Below are 15,400 nucleotides of genomic sequence, written 5' to 3'. Positions count from 1 at the left end.
CCAATCATTAAATACCTCTGCCTCTCTGAGGCTTGTCTGGTACTAGCAGGAAAAAAAAAAGGATGTAGGGTCCCCCCTATTTTTCATTAACCAGCACCAGGTTAATCCAGCTGGGAGACTGACGCTATAGCAGAAAGACACACAGCGTGGGGTCCCCCACCATAACAGCAACCAGCCCCAAACTAGTCAGCCCAGGGCTGGAATCCGTACCTCCCAACATTTGCAATTTTAGATGGAGCACTTCTGAACGCTTGAGATGCGTGCGCCCAAAAAGGGGGTGTAGCCAGAGGCATCACCGTGTCTGGTGACACCCAATGCGCACCTCACAACCCCCTCACACGCGTGGCAAAGAAGGGGAGTGGCTGAACATAAGGGGCGTGGTCTATCTGTAAATCCCGATTGCATCACTCCAGGGGAGATCCTAGGATGCACCCGGAGACTAGTGCCTGCACTGTTGGCTCCTCTGTAACAAGAGCCGAGTGCTGCAGGAGAAAGACACACTGCAGCACCCGGGTCCTGTATCCCCCAGCTACCCCCCCCCCCCCCACGGGACACTGCAGTCCCTGAATAGTAGGACTTTTGGGGGGTATGGGAAAATCAGGACCCAAGAAATAAAATGGGGTCCCTCTTGCTGAGGAACTACCAGCCCTTGGTTATCCCTGGTGACTGTGGGTTTAATGTGTTCTTACCGACCTTTAAGGGTACCTCCTCCAGGAAGAGGCAGCCAGGTTGGCCTTGCAGGAGATGGTGCTTGGCGGGGATGGGTGGGTCAGAGGATGGCGTGGCTCAGAGGAGGTGGCCGGGTCTAGGGCGTGATAACGTAACGGCATCATCATGGCCCCGCCCCCATTATGCAATGCAGAGATCACTACTATTGTGGAGACACGATGCGATTCAAAGTAAATTGTGTCATCAGCCCTCTGCTGACACTTCACTGGGGAAGCGGGCGGCCAGGTGTCCCCAGCACCCGGGAGACTTGTCCACTTTTTCTGGTGGCCGTGAGGGCCAGCTGAAATTCGGAAGCCTCCTGGCCGTGTCGGGAGGGTAGGAAATTAAGGGTTAATGGTTAAATAATAGATAATATTGTTTGTTACAGGGGGACTCCCAAGTCCCAGCAAGGCATGCCTGCACTTGTGGAACAACAAGAGCCAGCATGCCCGGACAGTAAGGGCCCTCTGAAACTTGTAATCCACCTGTAAAGAAAGTATTAAAATAACGACAAGATTCTCACACTGACTTTTGTAATATTTTATTAAAACCCCCTTTATTGTCAATCACTCTGTGCTTACATCCTCAATGCAACCAATTGCGGTAATCAGTCTTGGTGCATGCGCAGTGTGACTCATGTGCAATGCAACAATAATCACTCAAGTGTGCAAACATCGCCATTGTGAACACTTTGCATCCACCTCTAAATCCAATCCAATCCAAATGTCTGTTACAGTAAAACATCTTCCCCCAAACTCACACCTTTACCTTCCCTTCAGGTGTTCCTGAAACTTCTACAGGACTTCTGTAAGTGTGAATGCACCAGTAGCTGTATTACATAAACCAGCATTTCAGGTTATTACTAGAGGTCCTTAAAAACCAGCCAGCCTTCCCCCTGACCTACGAGCTGTTGATTCGCTGACAAGTTTCTGTCACTCTCACATTATCCACCACCTGCCAGGGTCGCTGGAGCCAATCAAATCCGCCACTTGCCAGGGCTGCTGGAGCCAATCAAATAAGCTGGCCCTCCTGCTGCTCCCGCCCCCCAAACCTGACCCCAGCACCTCTGTCATTAAAGTGAAACAATGACCACTACTACTGAGAAATAAGCAGAAATCCCATAAGAGAAGCTATTGCAGTTCTACCCCAGAAGTATATATATTATCCCCATACACGGTGCAATTTTTTGACACAATTTCGATGTTTTCGATCAATTGGAATGACCAATCGTATAAAAAGTGCCGTGTGTGGGCATGATAACGTTGCCGATGCGTGCCTCTGCCGTTGTATATCGTCATCGCAAGTCAACTGAACCTGCAGGAAGATATCGACCTATCTTTCACGATTTGAATGACATCGTTCCACATGTGTGCACACGGAACAGTGTCATGCACGATACAGATGCATGTAGCACGGACCAAGGAGGCTTTTAGTGGCCCAGTGCTGGTTGTGCAAAGTACAGGGGACAAATGACGTAGGGGTCCCCTGTATTTAAGCACAACCAGCACCAGGCTAGTCAGAACCAGCCCTGGTTGCCAAAATACGTGGGACAAACAACGTAGGGTTCCCCCTTATTTTTGTGCAAGCAGCACTGGGCTCTGATCTGGTTCTGGAAATACAGAGCCAGCATCTGACTTTTTCTAGCGGGAGGCTAATGCCACAGCCGAAGCATTACTCCTGACCGCTAGTTACCAATTTGTACGGTGTCTGTGTCCTGTGTTTATTTTAATATTGCTTTGCTGTGGAACTACAGGTACCAGCAGGCCCGTAATGCCCCACATGCTGATACTTGTGGTTCTCCAAGTACCAGCATGCGGCGGAGGTTTGCTGGGACCTGCAGTTCCACAGCAAAAGACAATATTTTCAACACTTTCAAATGCACTACACTACATAACCCGGCACCCACCTCCCAGGGATACCGAGGATAGCCCGGGCTATCAGCCTGGGACTGCGGTGCCCTGGAGAGGTGGACCCCTTTATTGGGGATTCCCAGCCTGGGTTGATTAGCGGACAGGGTTAATGTTTCGGCTGGGGGACCCGGTGAAAGGGCTCCCCTGACTGTGGCATTAGCCACCCGCTAGAAAAAGTCTGGTGCTGTTCTGGATAATACATGGGGACCCTACTCATTTTCCCCCCTGTATTTCTAGAACCAGGACCGGATCAGAGCCCAGTGTTGGTTGTGCACAATACAGGGGACTCTTACGTCGTTTGTCCCCCGTATTTTGGCAACCAGGACTGGTTCTGACTAGCCCGGTGCTGGTTGTGCTTAAATACAAGGGACCCCTATATTCTTTGTCCCCTGTATTTTGCACAACCAGCACTGGCTCACTAAAAGCCTGGGGCTGGTAACTTTTTTTTTTTTGTGAGGGGCGGGCGTGCCGTCTTTTTCCTATTTTTTTTTACACAGGAATCTTTTTTAACCACAGCAGCACAGATGGGTCTCACTGATCCTGTCCGTGCTTCTGTGTCAATGACACAGATGCATGTAGCACGGATCTCCATGGTCCATGCATGCATCTGTGTCATTGAAATATACAGCAGCACAGACGGGTCTCAGTGATCCCGTCCGTGCTTCTATGTCAATGACTCAGATGCAGGTAGCACAGATCTCCCTGGTCCGTGCTATGCATCTGTGTCATTGACATACAGATGCATGTAGCACAGATCTCCCAGATCCGTGCTATGCATCTGTCATATCGCACACAATCTATCGTGAACGATAGATTGGGGGAACATCGTGCTTTTGCTGCATTGCTCCCTTCAGCTTCTGGGGAGAGTTCTAGGGAGATTGCAAATGACATCGGATCGTTTGCAAATCGTCCCATGTATGGGGGCCTTTAGTGCTTCTAGATGCTGGTAGATAAACATAGGAGCCGCCCCACCTGCCTCCTCCCAGATGGGAAGAGAGAGCAATGGAGTCAAGGAAGGAGGAGTGGGAGACATAAAGAGGGAGAGAGAGACAGGCGGGGGAATAGTAGGGACTTGTTGCATCTCTACTGAATGCTCTGTGTATATTTTTAATATTAAATGTCTGATTAAAAACTTAAAGTACTCATCCACTCTTTACACCCATAACTTATCTACCCATTGATGCCCACTATAATCAATGCCACTATATGCTCTTACAACTGTGTACAGTGAAGCGGAATACTTATTTGGATACCTGGCAGCTACGTTCCTCCTATGCTTTCCCGCCCCTCCCCCATCCCCACTGCCCACAAACTTAACCATGAAAAGCGCTTTTTAAACCCACAAAAAACGTCACCGTATGTACCAATAACAACTTTGTATTAGGTAGATGTACTACTAATCTTTAATTGTGTAAACCAAATATGTATCTACTTATTGAAAGATTCCTAGTTACCAATAATATCCACAGATAGAGAACTGATTGCCTATGCCGGGTCACCTCAGCCTGCCCCACTCCACCCCATACTGTCCCCTCACCACTATACTTACTCCCTGTTCCTGGAGCATCGGTCCTCATCTCCGAGTGGTCTATCCTGTTGCTGAGGTGGAAGCAGTCGGGGTGGTAGCATGCCTGAGCTCCCGCTGTGCATATCGGAGATGGAACAGACCACCAACAATAATTATATAAAGCTGATCAGTGCTAAAAATGATGTAATTATATTCACAAGTAATGACATTTGACCTGAACTATGACCCCTTCCACGTGTCAGTGATGTCACTTCCAGTCTCCAAACACTACTGCTTTTTCCCACCATTTCTCATCACATACCACCACATGATGACAACACAGACACTACTGATGATAATCAAGATAGTCAAACAGGATATAAACCTAAAAAATACCCATGCAGCACTCTCTTAAGAAGAGCCTTCTGTGTGACTCTCAAAAACATCAAAACACTAAAAAAAAAAAAAAAAAATCAACCAGATAGATGTTGTGCTCCCCAGAAGGCTTCACTGTCAGCTAGTTACATTGGGAATTACCAAAGTCTTGGAGCTTCTACCTTGAGGTTTCCGGTGTCCACTTCAGGAGACAGGGCGCATGGCAATAGCCGTATGGCACTAACAGCAATAAAAGATCTGTGCCGTGTGCCCAGTGTCCAGTTCCTGAGATAGGGCACATCATGGCAATAGCCGCATGGCACTAATAGCAATAAAAGATATGTGCCCGGTGTCCAGTTCCTGAGATAGGGCAGATGGCAATAGCCGTATGGCACTAATAGCAATAAAAGATCTGTGCCGTGTGCCCGGTGTCCAGTTCCTGAGATAGGGCAGATGGCAATAGTCGTATGGCACTAATAGCAATAAAAGATCTGTGCCGTGTGCCCGGTGTCCAGTTCCTGAGATAGGGCAGATGGCAATAGCCGTATGGCACTAATAGCAATAAAAGATCTGTGCTGTGTGCCCGGTGTCCACTTCCTAAGATAGAGCACATGGCAATAGCCGTATGGCACTAATAGCAATAAAAGATGTGTTGGGTGCCCAGTTACCACTTCCTGAGATAGGGCACATGGCAATAAAAGATGTGTCGGGTGCCCAGTCACCACTTCCTGAGATAGGGCACATGGCAATAGCCGTATGGCACTAATAGCAATAAAAGATCTGTCGGGTGCCCAGTGACCACTTCCTGAGATAGGGCACATGGTAATAGCCGTATGGCACTAATAGCAATAAAAGATGTGTCGGGTGCTCAGTGACCACTTCCTGTGATAGGGCACATGGTAATAGCCGTATGGCACTAATAGCAATAAAAGATGTGTTGGGTGCCCAGTTACCACTTCCTGAGATAGGGCACATGGTAATAGCCGTATGGCACTAATAGCAATAAAAGATGTGTCGGGTGCCCAGTGACCACTTCCTGAGATAGGGCACATGGCAATAAAAGATGTGTCGGGTGCCCAGTCACCACTTCCTGAGATAGGGCACATGGCAATAGCCGTATGGCACTAATAGCAATAAAGACCCATGACGGGTGCTCAGTGTCCAGTTCCTAATGGTGTTTCTAAACATAGAGCGGTTTTCTTTCCGGTCCCTGAAGCCTCCTGGAGAGCACAACATCTATCTAAAATGGCCTTATATTACCATTGTACACCTGTAACTTTGTTATCCCTAATTATTATACATGTCGGACAGGAAGAAAATTGGAGTCAAAAGTTTGGCGCATTGACTTCACAGCCCTGGTGCAAACCACAGTACACGATACAAGAGCTATTGTAAAACATAAGCCAGCAATGTACCGTAACTTACATTGAAAGAGCGGAAACTATAGGGAGTATATTTATTAAAGGTCGATTTTAAATCGATCAACATTGATGTTTTGTTTCTGGGGCTAAATCACTAATTTACTAACAGACAATTTTTCATTTATATTTTTAAGTGTTAATAAAATGAGAGTTATGGTAAGACTTACCTTTGTTAACTCTCTTTCTTCGAAGTCCATAAGGTCCACAGGGAGACCTTGGGATGTAGGTTGGACCTGGAGGACCGGACACCAACAGCAAAGCTTTTCAATCCCAGGATGCTCTGGTCCTTCCCCCTATACCCCGCCCACAGCTTGAGGGCACTTCAGTTTCGTTGGTGTCCAGCAAGGAGCTGCCTTATGCAGCCCAAGCTTTATTTATTTTTTATTTGCTTTTTATTTCTACCTGAAGGGTGAGCAGCACCAGACTGTCCTCTGGACGTCTGTGCTGCCACCCTATCACCCCTCCATGGTGCCATGACTCCAAGCCTGTGCTAGGTACTCTCGGCGGCAGGGGCGTAGGGAGGGCCGCTTCGGTGGAGTGCAAGCTACAGGCCCCGAAAAGATTAGAGGGTGCGCCACAGCCCAACTCCGGCACCTACCGCCTAGCCGCCCGCAGCTGTCTAATCAGCCCATGCCGTGTTAGCCTGCTTCCTCGCTCCCCGCTCCCGACCCGAGTCGTGCATGTGACGTATGACGCCGGATGGGCGGGGACTGCACAGGAGAGGAGACTGTAAAGAGGAGCTGCCTGGGACTCACCGACCCACCATGGAGGGCGCCATCCAGCAGGGGTAAGTTATCCACAAGGTGGACACTGAACTGTACACTGCCGGGCTGACACTGGGGATGGGGAACAGGGGAAGTGCGGTGGCATACACTACAGTGAGCGCAGGCGGCACGCTACTTCTTGGAGGAGGGTTAGTGTAAGTGTGTGTGGGTGGATTTGTAGCTACACTGGCAATAGCATGCGTCAGGGGGTGGGACAGTAGCTGGCTGCCAGACATTAATGGTGCCGTGTCTGAGATGCAAGCTTACCCGAGCGGTGCAGATGAGGAGGGGCAGGGCACCTGTACAAATGCAAATCTGTGACCGGCCAGCTGCTGCCCTACTGGAGCAGGTAAGCAGAGGAAGCTGCATTCAACAGGCAGTAGGAAATATAGTAAGGGGGGAGGGGATACAGATAGAGGCACATCGAGGAATAGGGGTTATAGATAGAGGCACAAAGAGGAATAGAGGGTACAGATAGAGGCAGAAGCGTGCAAATATAAAGACACAGGGGCCTCTTCATTAATCAATCGATGGCCCTGTAACCATGCGGAAACGCTAGTTTCATCATCAGGGGTCCCAAATGGACCCCCTGATATTCAGCAAACTCAGAAAATGGAAAGTTTTTGGAGTTTGCTGCCGAGAACAAGTGCCATCTTCAGATGGCGCTTGCTCTCAGATCCCCGCTCCTTCCTCTGGGAAGGAGTTCCGGGGATGTGAAGAGGGATCCCTCTGCCGCCTCCTCACTACCTCCCCGGTGGCTGGGCGCATACGTAGCCGGGATGACCGGGAAGAGGTAAGTAACGCAGCTACAGAAGTAGATGTGATACTAACCGAGGGGACAGCTGCTTTTCAGAGCAGCTGTCCCCGCACAGGAGCAATGATGAATTGCTCCGATGTCACGTTTCCCCCGCTGCGAGTTGGATACTTAAGTATCCCTTGCAGCGAGATCAATCCTTCATCATCGGAGGCCATACGGCCTCTGATGATGAATAGGCCCTACAGAGAGGAATAGAGGGTACAGACAGGCTGAAGATGGTACAGTTAGAGGCACAGAAAGAATAGGAGGTACAGACAGAGGCAGAAGGGGGTACAAATAGAGACACAGAGGGGCAGAAGGGAGCACAGATAGAGGCACAGAGAAGAATAGAAGGTACAGATAGAGGAACAGAGAGGCAGAAGGGGGCACAGAGACAAAGAGTCAGTACATATAGAGGCACAGAGAGGCAGGAGGCGGAACAGGTAGAAGCACGGACAGACACAAGGGAGAACAGATAGTAGGAAATGTGCGGTTGGTTTAGATAAGACAATACATTAATTCATTTTGTACAAAGGTCACTTGATTCATTAAAAAAACAAAAATGGTGTAGAGGCATGTGGGTCTGGACTCAGAGGGTGGGCTGGACGTCTACTGAATGTACCAACAGGCCAAAACCAATAGGGTTAATGTCAGTAAAAATGACAAAGGCTGGGCTATACCGGCAATGCAGGGGCGGATGAAATGGGGAGGTTCCCTGAATCTTTAAGCTTCCTAGGACTCCATGAAATGATAATCCAGCTCTTGTGTGTGTGTGTGTGACAATGAGACAGACTAGGTGGCTGAGAGGCCTGTGGGTAACTACTGGACGCAGGGCTTTCTGGCACCGCTCATCTCAGTATACAGGAACACCCTGGGGCAGGGTAGCAACTGACGACAGTCATTTTGCCCTCCGCCCTGGACAGAAACAACTGAGTGAAGTCGGGCCACGAGTAACACCCAGCCAGGGGCGTAGAGAGCCACGCCGGGCCCCCTTGAAAAAAAAACAGAATTTTGCAGCGCCACGAAGCGTCGCTGCGCGCCGGGGAGGGGGCCTGTGAGCCCCTCAGCCCGGTGCAGAGCCAGTGGGGGGCGCGATCAGTGTGATCGCTCCCCCCTTCAGGCATAGGAGATTGCTGTGGCTGCTACTTAGCAGCCGCAAGCAATCTCCCGCTGCAGTCCAGCACACCCTGTGTGCTGGGCTGCTACAGAGGGAGGGAGGGAGGAAGTGAGGGGGGGGCGGCGCCAGACCCGGGCCCCCGCCGGGCCCCTCTGGAAGCCCGGGCAAACTGTACCCACTCCCCCCCCTCTCGGCGCCCCTGCACCCAGCAGTGTGCCCTGGGTGGGGAGCGGTGGGGTAAAGAAAGTCACAGTGAGTAGAGGGACTCAGGACAGGGGTGACATGAGAGTGGCATAGGGTGCGTTTATCAAAAGACTATCTCTGTAGATCATTTAGGATTTTATTACATTTTACATTTCTCACATGTTGACCCTGGGCACCATGGCTCCATGCTACCCCTCTGCTCGGCGGTACTCTCAGGCTTACACGCAGACGAGCCTCCCTGTGCCGACTACAGTCTCTGCTCATTCTACCCACTCTGTGGATCCCTCGTGGTCAGCCCGGCGTGGCGCCTCAGCTGAACAGCTATGCAAGGCAGCTACCTGGTCTTCTGTCCACACCTGTCTTAGGTTTTATGCCTTTGATACATTTGCCTCTCAGGATGCTTCCTTCGGGCGTAGGGTCTCCTGTCAGTGCAGGAACGTTCCCATCATTGACCAACTGCTTTGAGACATCCCCAATGTCTCCCTGTGGAGCCCTATGGACCCTGAAGAAGAAAATGAGAGTTATGGTAAGACTTACCTTTGTTAACTCTCATTCTTCGAAGTCCATAGGGTCCACAGGGCACCCACCCTGACGCACCTGGCTTCTATGGGTTTCTTCTCTTGGTCACTTGTTTCCTTCTCTGAGTGAGAGTGTGATTCCTCAGTGTACCAGTCTTCCTTCTCTCCTATCCTGCTCCTGCCTTGGGCTTGTAAACAAAACTGAAGTGCCCTCAGGCTGTGGGCAGGGTAAAAGGAGAAGGAACGGAGCATCCTGGGATTGAAAAGCTTTGCTGTTGGTGTCCGGTCCTCCAGGTCCAACCTACACCCCAATGTCTCCCTGTGGACCCTATGGACTTCGAAGAAAGAGAGCTAACAAAGGTAAGTCTTACCATAACTCTCAGTTTATTAACACTTAAAAAAATAAATGAAAAATTGTCTGTTAGTAAATTAGTGATTTAGCCCCAGAAACAAAACTTCGATGTTGATCGATTTGAAATAGATTAAAATCGACCTTTAATAAATATACTCCCTATAGTTTCCGCTCTTTCAATGAAAGTTACGGTACATTGCTGGCTTATGTTTTACAATAGCTCATGTATTGTGTACTGTGGTTTGCACCAGGGCTGTGAAGTCAATGCGCCAAACTTTTGACTCCAATTTGTTTCCTGTCCGACATGTATAATAATTAAGCTGCATACACACAACAATTTTGTTACCAACGATTTTATGAACGATTTTATGAAAGATTTTCTGTCAGATTTTTTAAAGTGTAATGAGCGATTTTTATGAACTACAAACGATTTTTGCATAGTCCCTTAATGAAAATCGTTGAGTTGACAAGTCTGACTGAACTACAAACTACAAACGTGAACGCGCATGAACGATGATCGTTCATCGTTTGACTCAGAAAGTGAACGATTTTTTCCAAACGATAATCGTTAAACGATATTGTTTAACGATAATCGTTCAAAAAATCGTTGTGGGTGTATGCAGCTTTAGTAATGACAAAGTTACTGGTGTACAATGGTAGTATAAGGCCATTTTAGATAGATGTTGTACTCTCCAAGAGGCTTCAGGGACCGGAAAAAAAAACGCTTTATGTTTAGAAACACCGTTAGGAACGGGACACTGGGTACCTGTCATGGATCTTTATTGCTATTAGGGCCGTGCAGCTGGAGACATCTAACACTGTGCACTGGAGAAGGGGATCGTTATAACTGACAGTATAGGATAAGAGAGATTAGCGCTACAAGCAGGGGCTGGCTGGCAAGTTTTAGCCTGGGGGCAAGTCCACAGCATTGGTCTATAAGCAACGGCTCATCCTTACATAGAGATTGACAGATCTCTTGCGCATACCGACCGGCACAATTGAACAATGAGTGTCCTAATCAATGACTCACATAGGGATGTAAGTTTCAATACATACACTAAAATAAATAAAACATTATAAGAGGAAAATAAAAAGGTGGATATTTCTCAGAAAAAGACAATATAGGGCCCCATTTTACAATGAAACATAGGCCCTGATTCAGAGCCGCTCGCAAAAAGCGAGCGCTCACTCTGAATCAGGGCGGCCGCTTTTTTTTTTTGATTCGGCCTCCTGGCCGCTTGCAAAGCTGTGGGTGACCACCCACAGCTTTAGCGAGCGGCCAGGTGATGGTCGCGATGGTCTAGGCCATCAGACTTGCGATGAAACCCTTGTGGTAGGGTCTCGTTCCCGCAAGCCCCAGTGAGCTTCCTGCTCTAATAGAGCAGGAAGCTCACTACTGACATCACTCATGATGTCAGTGGGGCCGCCCACAAACGGCAGGCGTTCCTTTAGGAATGCTTCCGTTTGTCCAGCCACCCTCCCTCCCCGCCTACAAAACGGGGCGAGCTGTCGATCAACATCGCCAGCCGCCCCTTTTGTAGTGAGCCCCGGAGCGAGTGAATTTCTCACTCGCTCCGGGGCTTGCGCACGCACATTGCGCACATCGCGCGTGCGCATTGCCCCACCATCGACCCGCTTACGAGTGGGTCTGAATCAGGCCCATAATCCCTGTAGCACTTACTAAAGGGGTTTTGTTCTCTTCTCAGTATGTAAGAAACAGTGGTAAGCTTAGCTTATGGCTGCCTATCACTGTACCGCTTGCACCATCTGTACATGGTAATAGCGATGCGGTCCCCATAGCAGACATTGAGGACCCAGCATCAGCCTCTACAGCTTCAGCCAAGCCTTGCAGGCTCTGCTGTGCCCCTGGCAGGTGTGTGTGTGTGTCAGGGGAGGGTTCTGTCTGCTGTTCAAGTGTGTATATGTGACTGAGGGGGTCATTCAGACCCGGTCGTTAGCGCCCATGCGCTCGGACCGGGTCGATGGCCCCCCACAGAGCATGCACACGACGGCGCCGTCGCCGTTGTGCGCATGCGTGAGACCCGCTACGACCGACAGCGTCGGTCGTAGCGGGTCTCGATCCAAAGGGGGCGAGCTGTCCCGTTTGGAAGGCGGGCCGGGGGGGGTGGCAGCCCAAACGGGGGCGTTCCCATGGGAACGCCTACCGTTTGGGGGCGGCCCCACTGACATCACTAGTGATGTCAGTGGAGAGCTTCCGGCTCAGACAGAGCCGAAAGCTCTCTGGGGCTTACGACAAGGGAGACCCTACCTTAGGGTCTCGTCGTAAGCCCCGATGGTCGCGATGGTCAAGACCATCGCGACCATCACCTTAGGCGGTCGTAAGGCTGTGGGTGTTAACCCACAACCTTACCACCGCAAAGGAGGACGTCTTGAAAATTCAAGACGTCCTCCCCTCATTCAGACCGACCGCACGCTCTGTGCGACCGGCTCTGAATGAGGTCCTGAGTGTGTGTGGGGGAGAGGAGTGTGTCTGCAGTCCAAGCGTGGGTGGGGGAATTCCTGCAGTCCATGTGTGAGGGGTGGGGGCTGTAGGGTAGCAGTCTGTAGCCCATGTGTGTGTGGGGTAGCTGTCTGCAGTCCAATTGTGTGTGTGTGGACCTGCCAGGCAGATTGCAGGTCCATGTAAATACCCACATTAGGCAGTACTCACTGCAAAGGAGAAACACAAGCAGTAAGGTGATCTATATATCACATATGCAGAACCCCCATCCCCTTCCCCCTCCTCACAAAACTTGCATTTGTCTCTTGTGTGTCATGAGAGGACTCACTCCAGCACATGCCGTCGGTCAGTGCCTTGCTGCGGCCAGGTGTTGGTTCAGCTTTGGGCCCTGCCCTCCCATGGAGCTCTGAGTTAATGGGGATCACCCTGGGTCAAGGGCAGATTGGGATGGAAAACCAGCCTGGGATATTTCTGGAAGCAGCCCTAATGGGGGCAGATCTGTTGAGGGGATGAGGACCGTGGAGGAGGGCAGGATACTCCCTCTTAGGGCCTGGAGGGGCTTTTGCAAGCCAATGGGGAAAGCAGGGTTGGCAACATAAATCTTGGTGAATGATACACTCTTTTTTTGGTCCCCCAACCCTCTGCACTAGGTACAGGCCAGTCAGTTTGAAAGTCTTTTCTTACCTATATGGTGGTTTCTCTGCGTAGGAGATCTTCTGATGAATTAGAGCCTCACTGGGCAGCATCTTCAGCCACCATTCACTATTCATGTAGGAGATCACATTGTCTGTAAGATGCCTGTTTACGTAGAAATATAACCAATGTCATCATCATAACCAGATAATGTATAGTAACAGAAGTTTTTGAACAGGGCAAAATGTGAATTTCCCTTATCAAACAATTCTGTCTCTCTAGACCCCCGTGTTCCTCCAGATCCCCCTACGTCTACAATCCAATGCCCCCCTGTGGTACTCCAGGCCCCCTGTGGTTCTCCAGGCTCCCTGTGTCTCTTCATTCCTAGGCCTCCATGTCTCTCTTCAGGACCCCCTGCATCCCTCCATCCCCAGGACCACCTGTGCCTCTCCATCCCCAGGACCCCCTCCGCCTCTCCATCCCCAGGACCCCCTGCACCTCTCTAGGCCCCCGTGTCTCTCCATCCCCAGTGTGTCTCAGCCTCACTTCCCCAGACCCAGTGTGCATCTCTCAGCCCCACTCCCCCAGACCCGGTGTGCGTCTCTCAGCCCCACTCCCCCAGGCCCAGTGTGCATCTCTCAGCCCCACTCCCCCAGACCCAGTGTGCGTCTCTCAGCCACATTCCCCAGCACCAGTGTCTCAGCCTCATTCTACAGCCCATCACCCCAGCCCTGTGTAGTCATCTAAAACCTCCCCCCAGCCCTGTGTGCTCTGCTCCAACCTCCCCCCACAGCCCTATGTACTCAGCTCCAACCTCCCCCCATCCCTTTGTGCTCAGCTCCAACCTCCCCCCCAGCCTTGTGCGCTCATCTCCAACCTCCCCCCCAGCCCTGTGTGTTCAGCTTCAACCTCCCCCCCCAGCCCTGTGTGCTCAGCTCTAACCTCCCTGGACCCCACTCCTCCCTGCAGCCACCGTCAATACTTACCTGCTGCTCGCTCCTCTGTTTGGCTGACTGCGGCAGGTCCGGCATCACCGTGCAGGCTACCTATAGTTGCAGCTCGGCCACGGAGATTGTCCTGGAGGCTCGGTCGAGCCGCAAAGGGGCTGGACGAGGCGGAGCTGTCAGTGGAGACTGACAGGTTCCACAAAGGCTCATGTGAGCCAGAGAGGTATTTTTTCTACTTTTAGGTTAAGCTTCTGCGCATGCGCACTGCACAGAAGCTGTAGATTAGAGCTACCCGATTGCATGGGAGAGTGGAGGGCGGTCGCTGGCCACTGTAGGGACTGGCCCAGCAGGAACCGGCCCGGAAGGCAGTTGGCACCCTGCCCCCCGGCCCAGCCCGCCACTGACCACAAGTCACATACAAATCAGAAAGGAAAATCACATTTCTGCAATGGGCACTATCATCAACTACACAGACCACAGTGGCTGGTAGGATATAGCGCTGTATAACCTGGCCCTTTGGAGAGGTATACAGGGAGACTGGACCCAGCGATTCCCGGAGACTGCTAGTCTAAAATGGCTGCTGCGCCTCTCTGAGGAGGCGGAGGGTGAGGGAGGAGTAGCCCAGGGAACACCAGGACTGCAGTGGAATGGCGCCCTGAGCTGGGGGAGGAGATGCAGGGAGAGTGCCTTATCCCCTGGCTGACGTTAACCACCCGGTCCCCTGGCCTTCATATATTTGCCTCTGCGCCAGTTTGTTATTGCCCTGGTGGTCTAAAGGAGTAGTGGTCTGCCTCCCTTGTGTCCACATCAGTGCCTCCGGTCTGTCTCCGAAGACCGGTGGCAAGACTGCACTATTACGTGGGTCCCCAAGAACGGGGTCCCACCTTACCTGTCCCCTGGATTCCGGGCTGCAGTCTGGGGGTCCGGGGAGCCTGCTAGCTAGTCCTCCTCGGACCCTGTCGAGAGTACTTAGCACAGGCATGGAGCCACGGTGCCGTGGAGGGGTGATGGGGTGGCAGCACAGATATCCAGAGGACAGTCTGGTGCTGCTCACCCTTCTCGTAGAAATAAGAATCAAATAAAACAAAAAAATGAAAGCTTGGGCTGCATAAGGCAGCCGTCTGTTATAATGGTGGTTCATCTCTTTGCCGGACACCAACGAAACTGAAGTGCCCTTAGGCTGTGGGCGGGGTATAGGGGGATGGACCGGAGCATCCTGGGATTGAAAAGCTTTGCTGTTGGTGTCCGATCCTCCAGGTCCCACCTACACCGTAATGTCTCCCTGTGGAGCCCTATGGACCCTGAAGAAGAAATTTGATTTAGCACCAGGTCGATTTGAAATAATTTAAAATCGACCGTTAAATATCCCCTTAGGACTGTAGAAATGTTGTAATGTTTAAAGGCCAGTACACACTAGACGATGTATAGTGTGTACGACATTGTCAGCGACGGGACCCGGCAGGGGTGCCGGCATCGGCAAGTGCATACACACTTGCCGCTGCCGGCAGCGACGCATTCAGTGCCGACAGAGGATGTAGCTGATGACGCGTGGGAGCGCACATCGTCAACGACAGCGGCTACACACTAGACGATGTGCCCGACATGTCGCTCCGATCCGACGGATCGGACGACATATTTTCTAGTGTGTACCCTAAAAATTCATTGGGATTAAAGTTGAAGGAGACGC

Source organism: Taudactylus pleione, unplaced genomic scaffold (genome assembly GCF_031769625.1).
Source record: "Taudactylus pleione unplaced genomic scaffold, aTauple2 ptg000800l, whole genome shotgun sequence".
NCBI lineage: Eukaryota > Metazoa > Chordata > Amphibia > Anura > Myobatrachidae > Taudactylus > Taudactylus pleione.
This window is presented reverse-complemented; position numbering follows the sequence as displayed.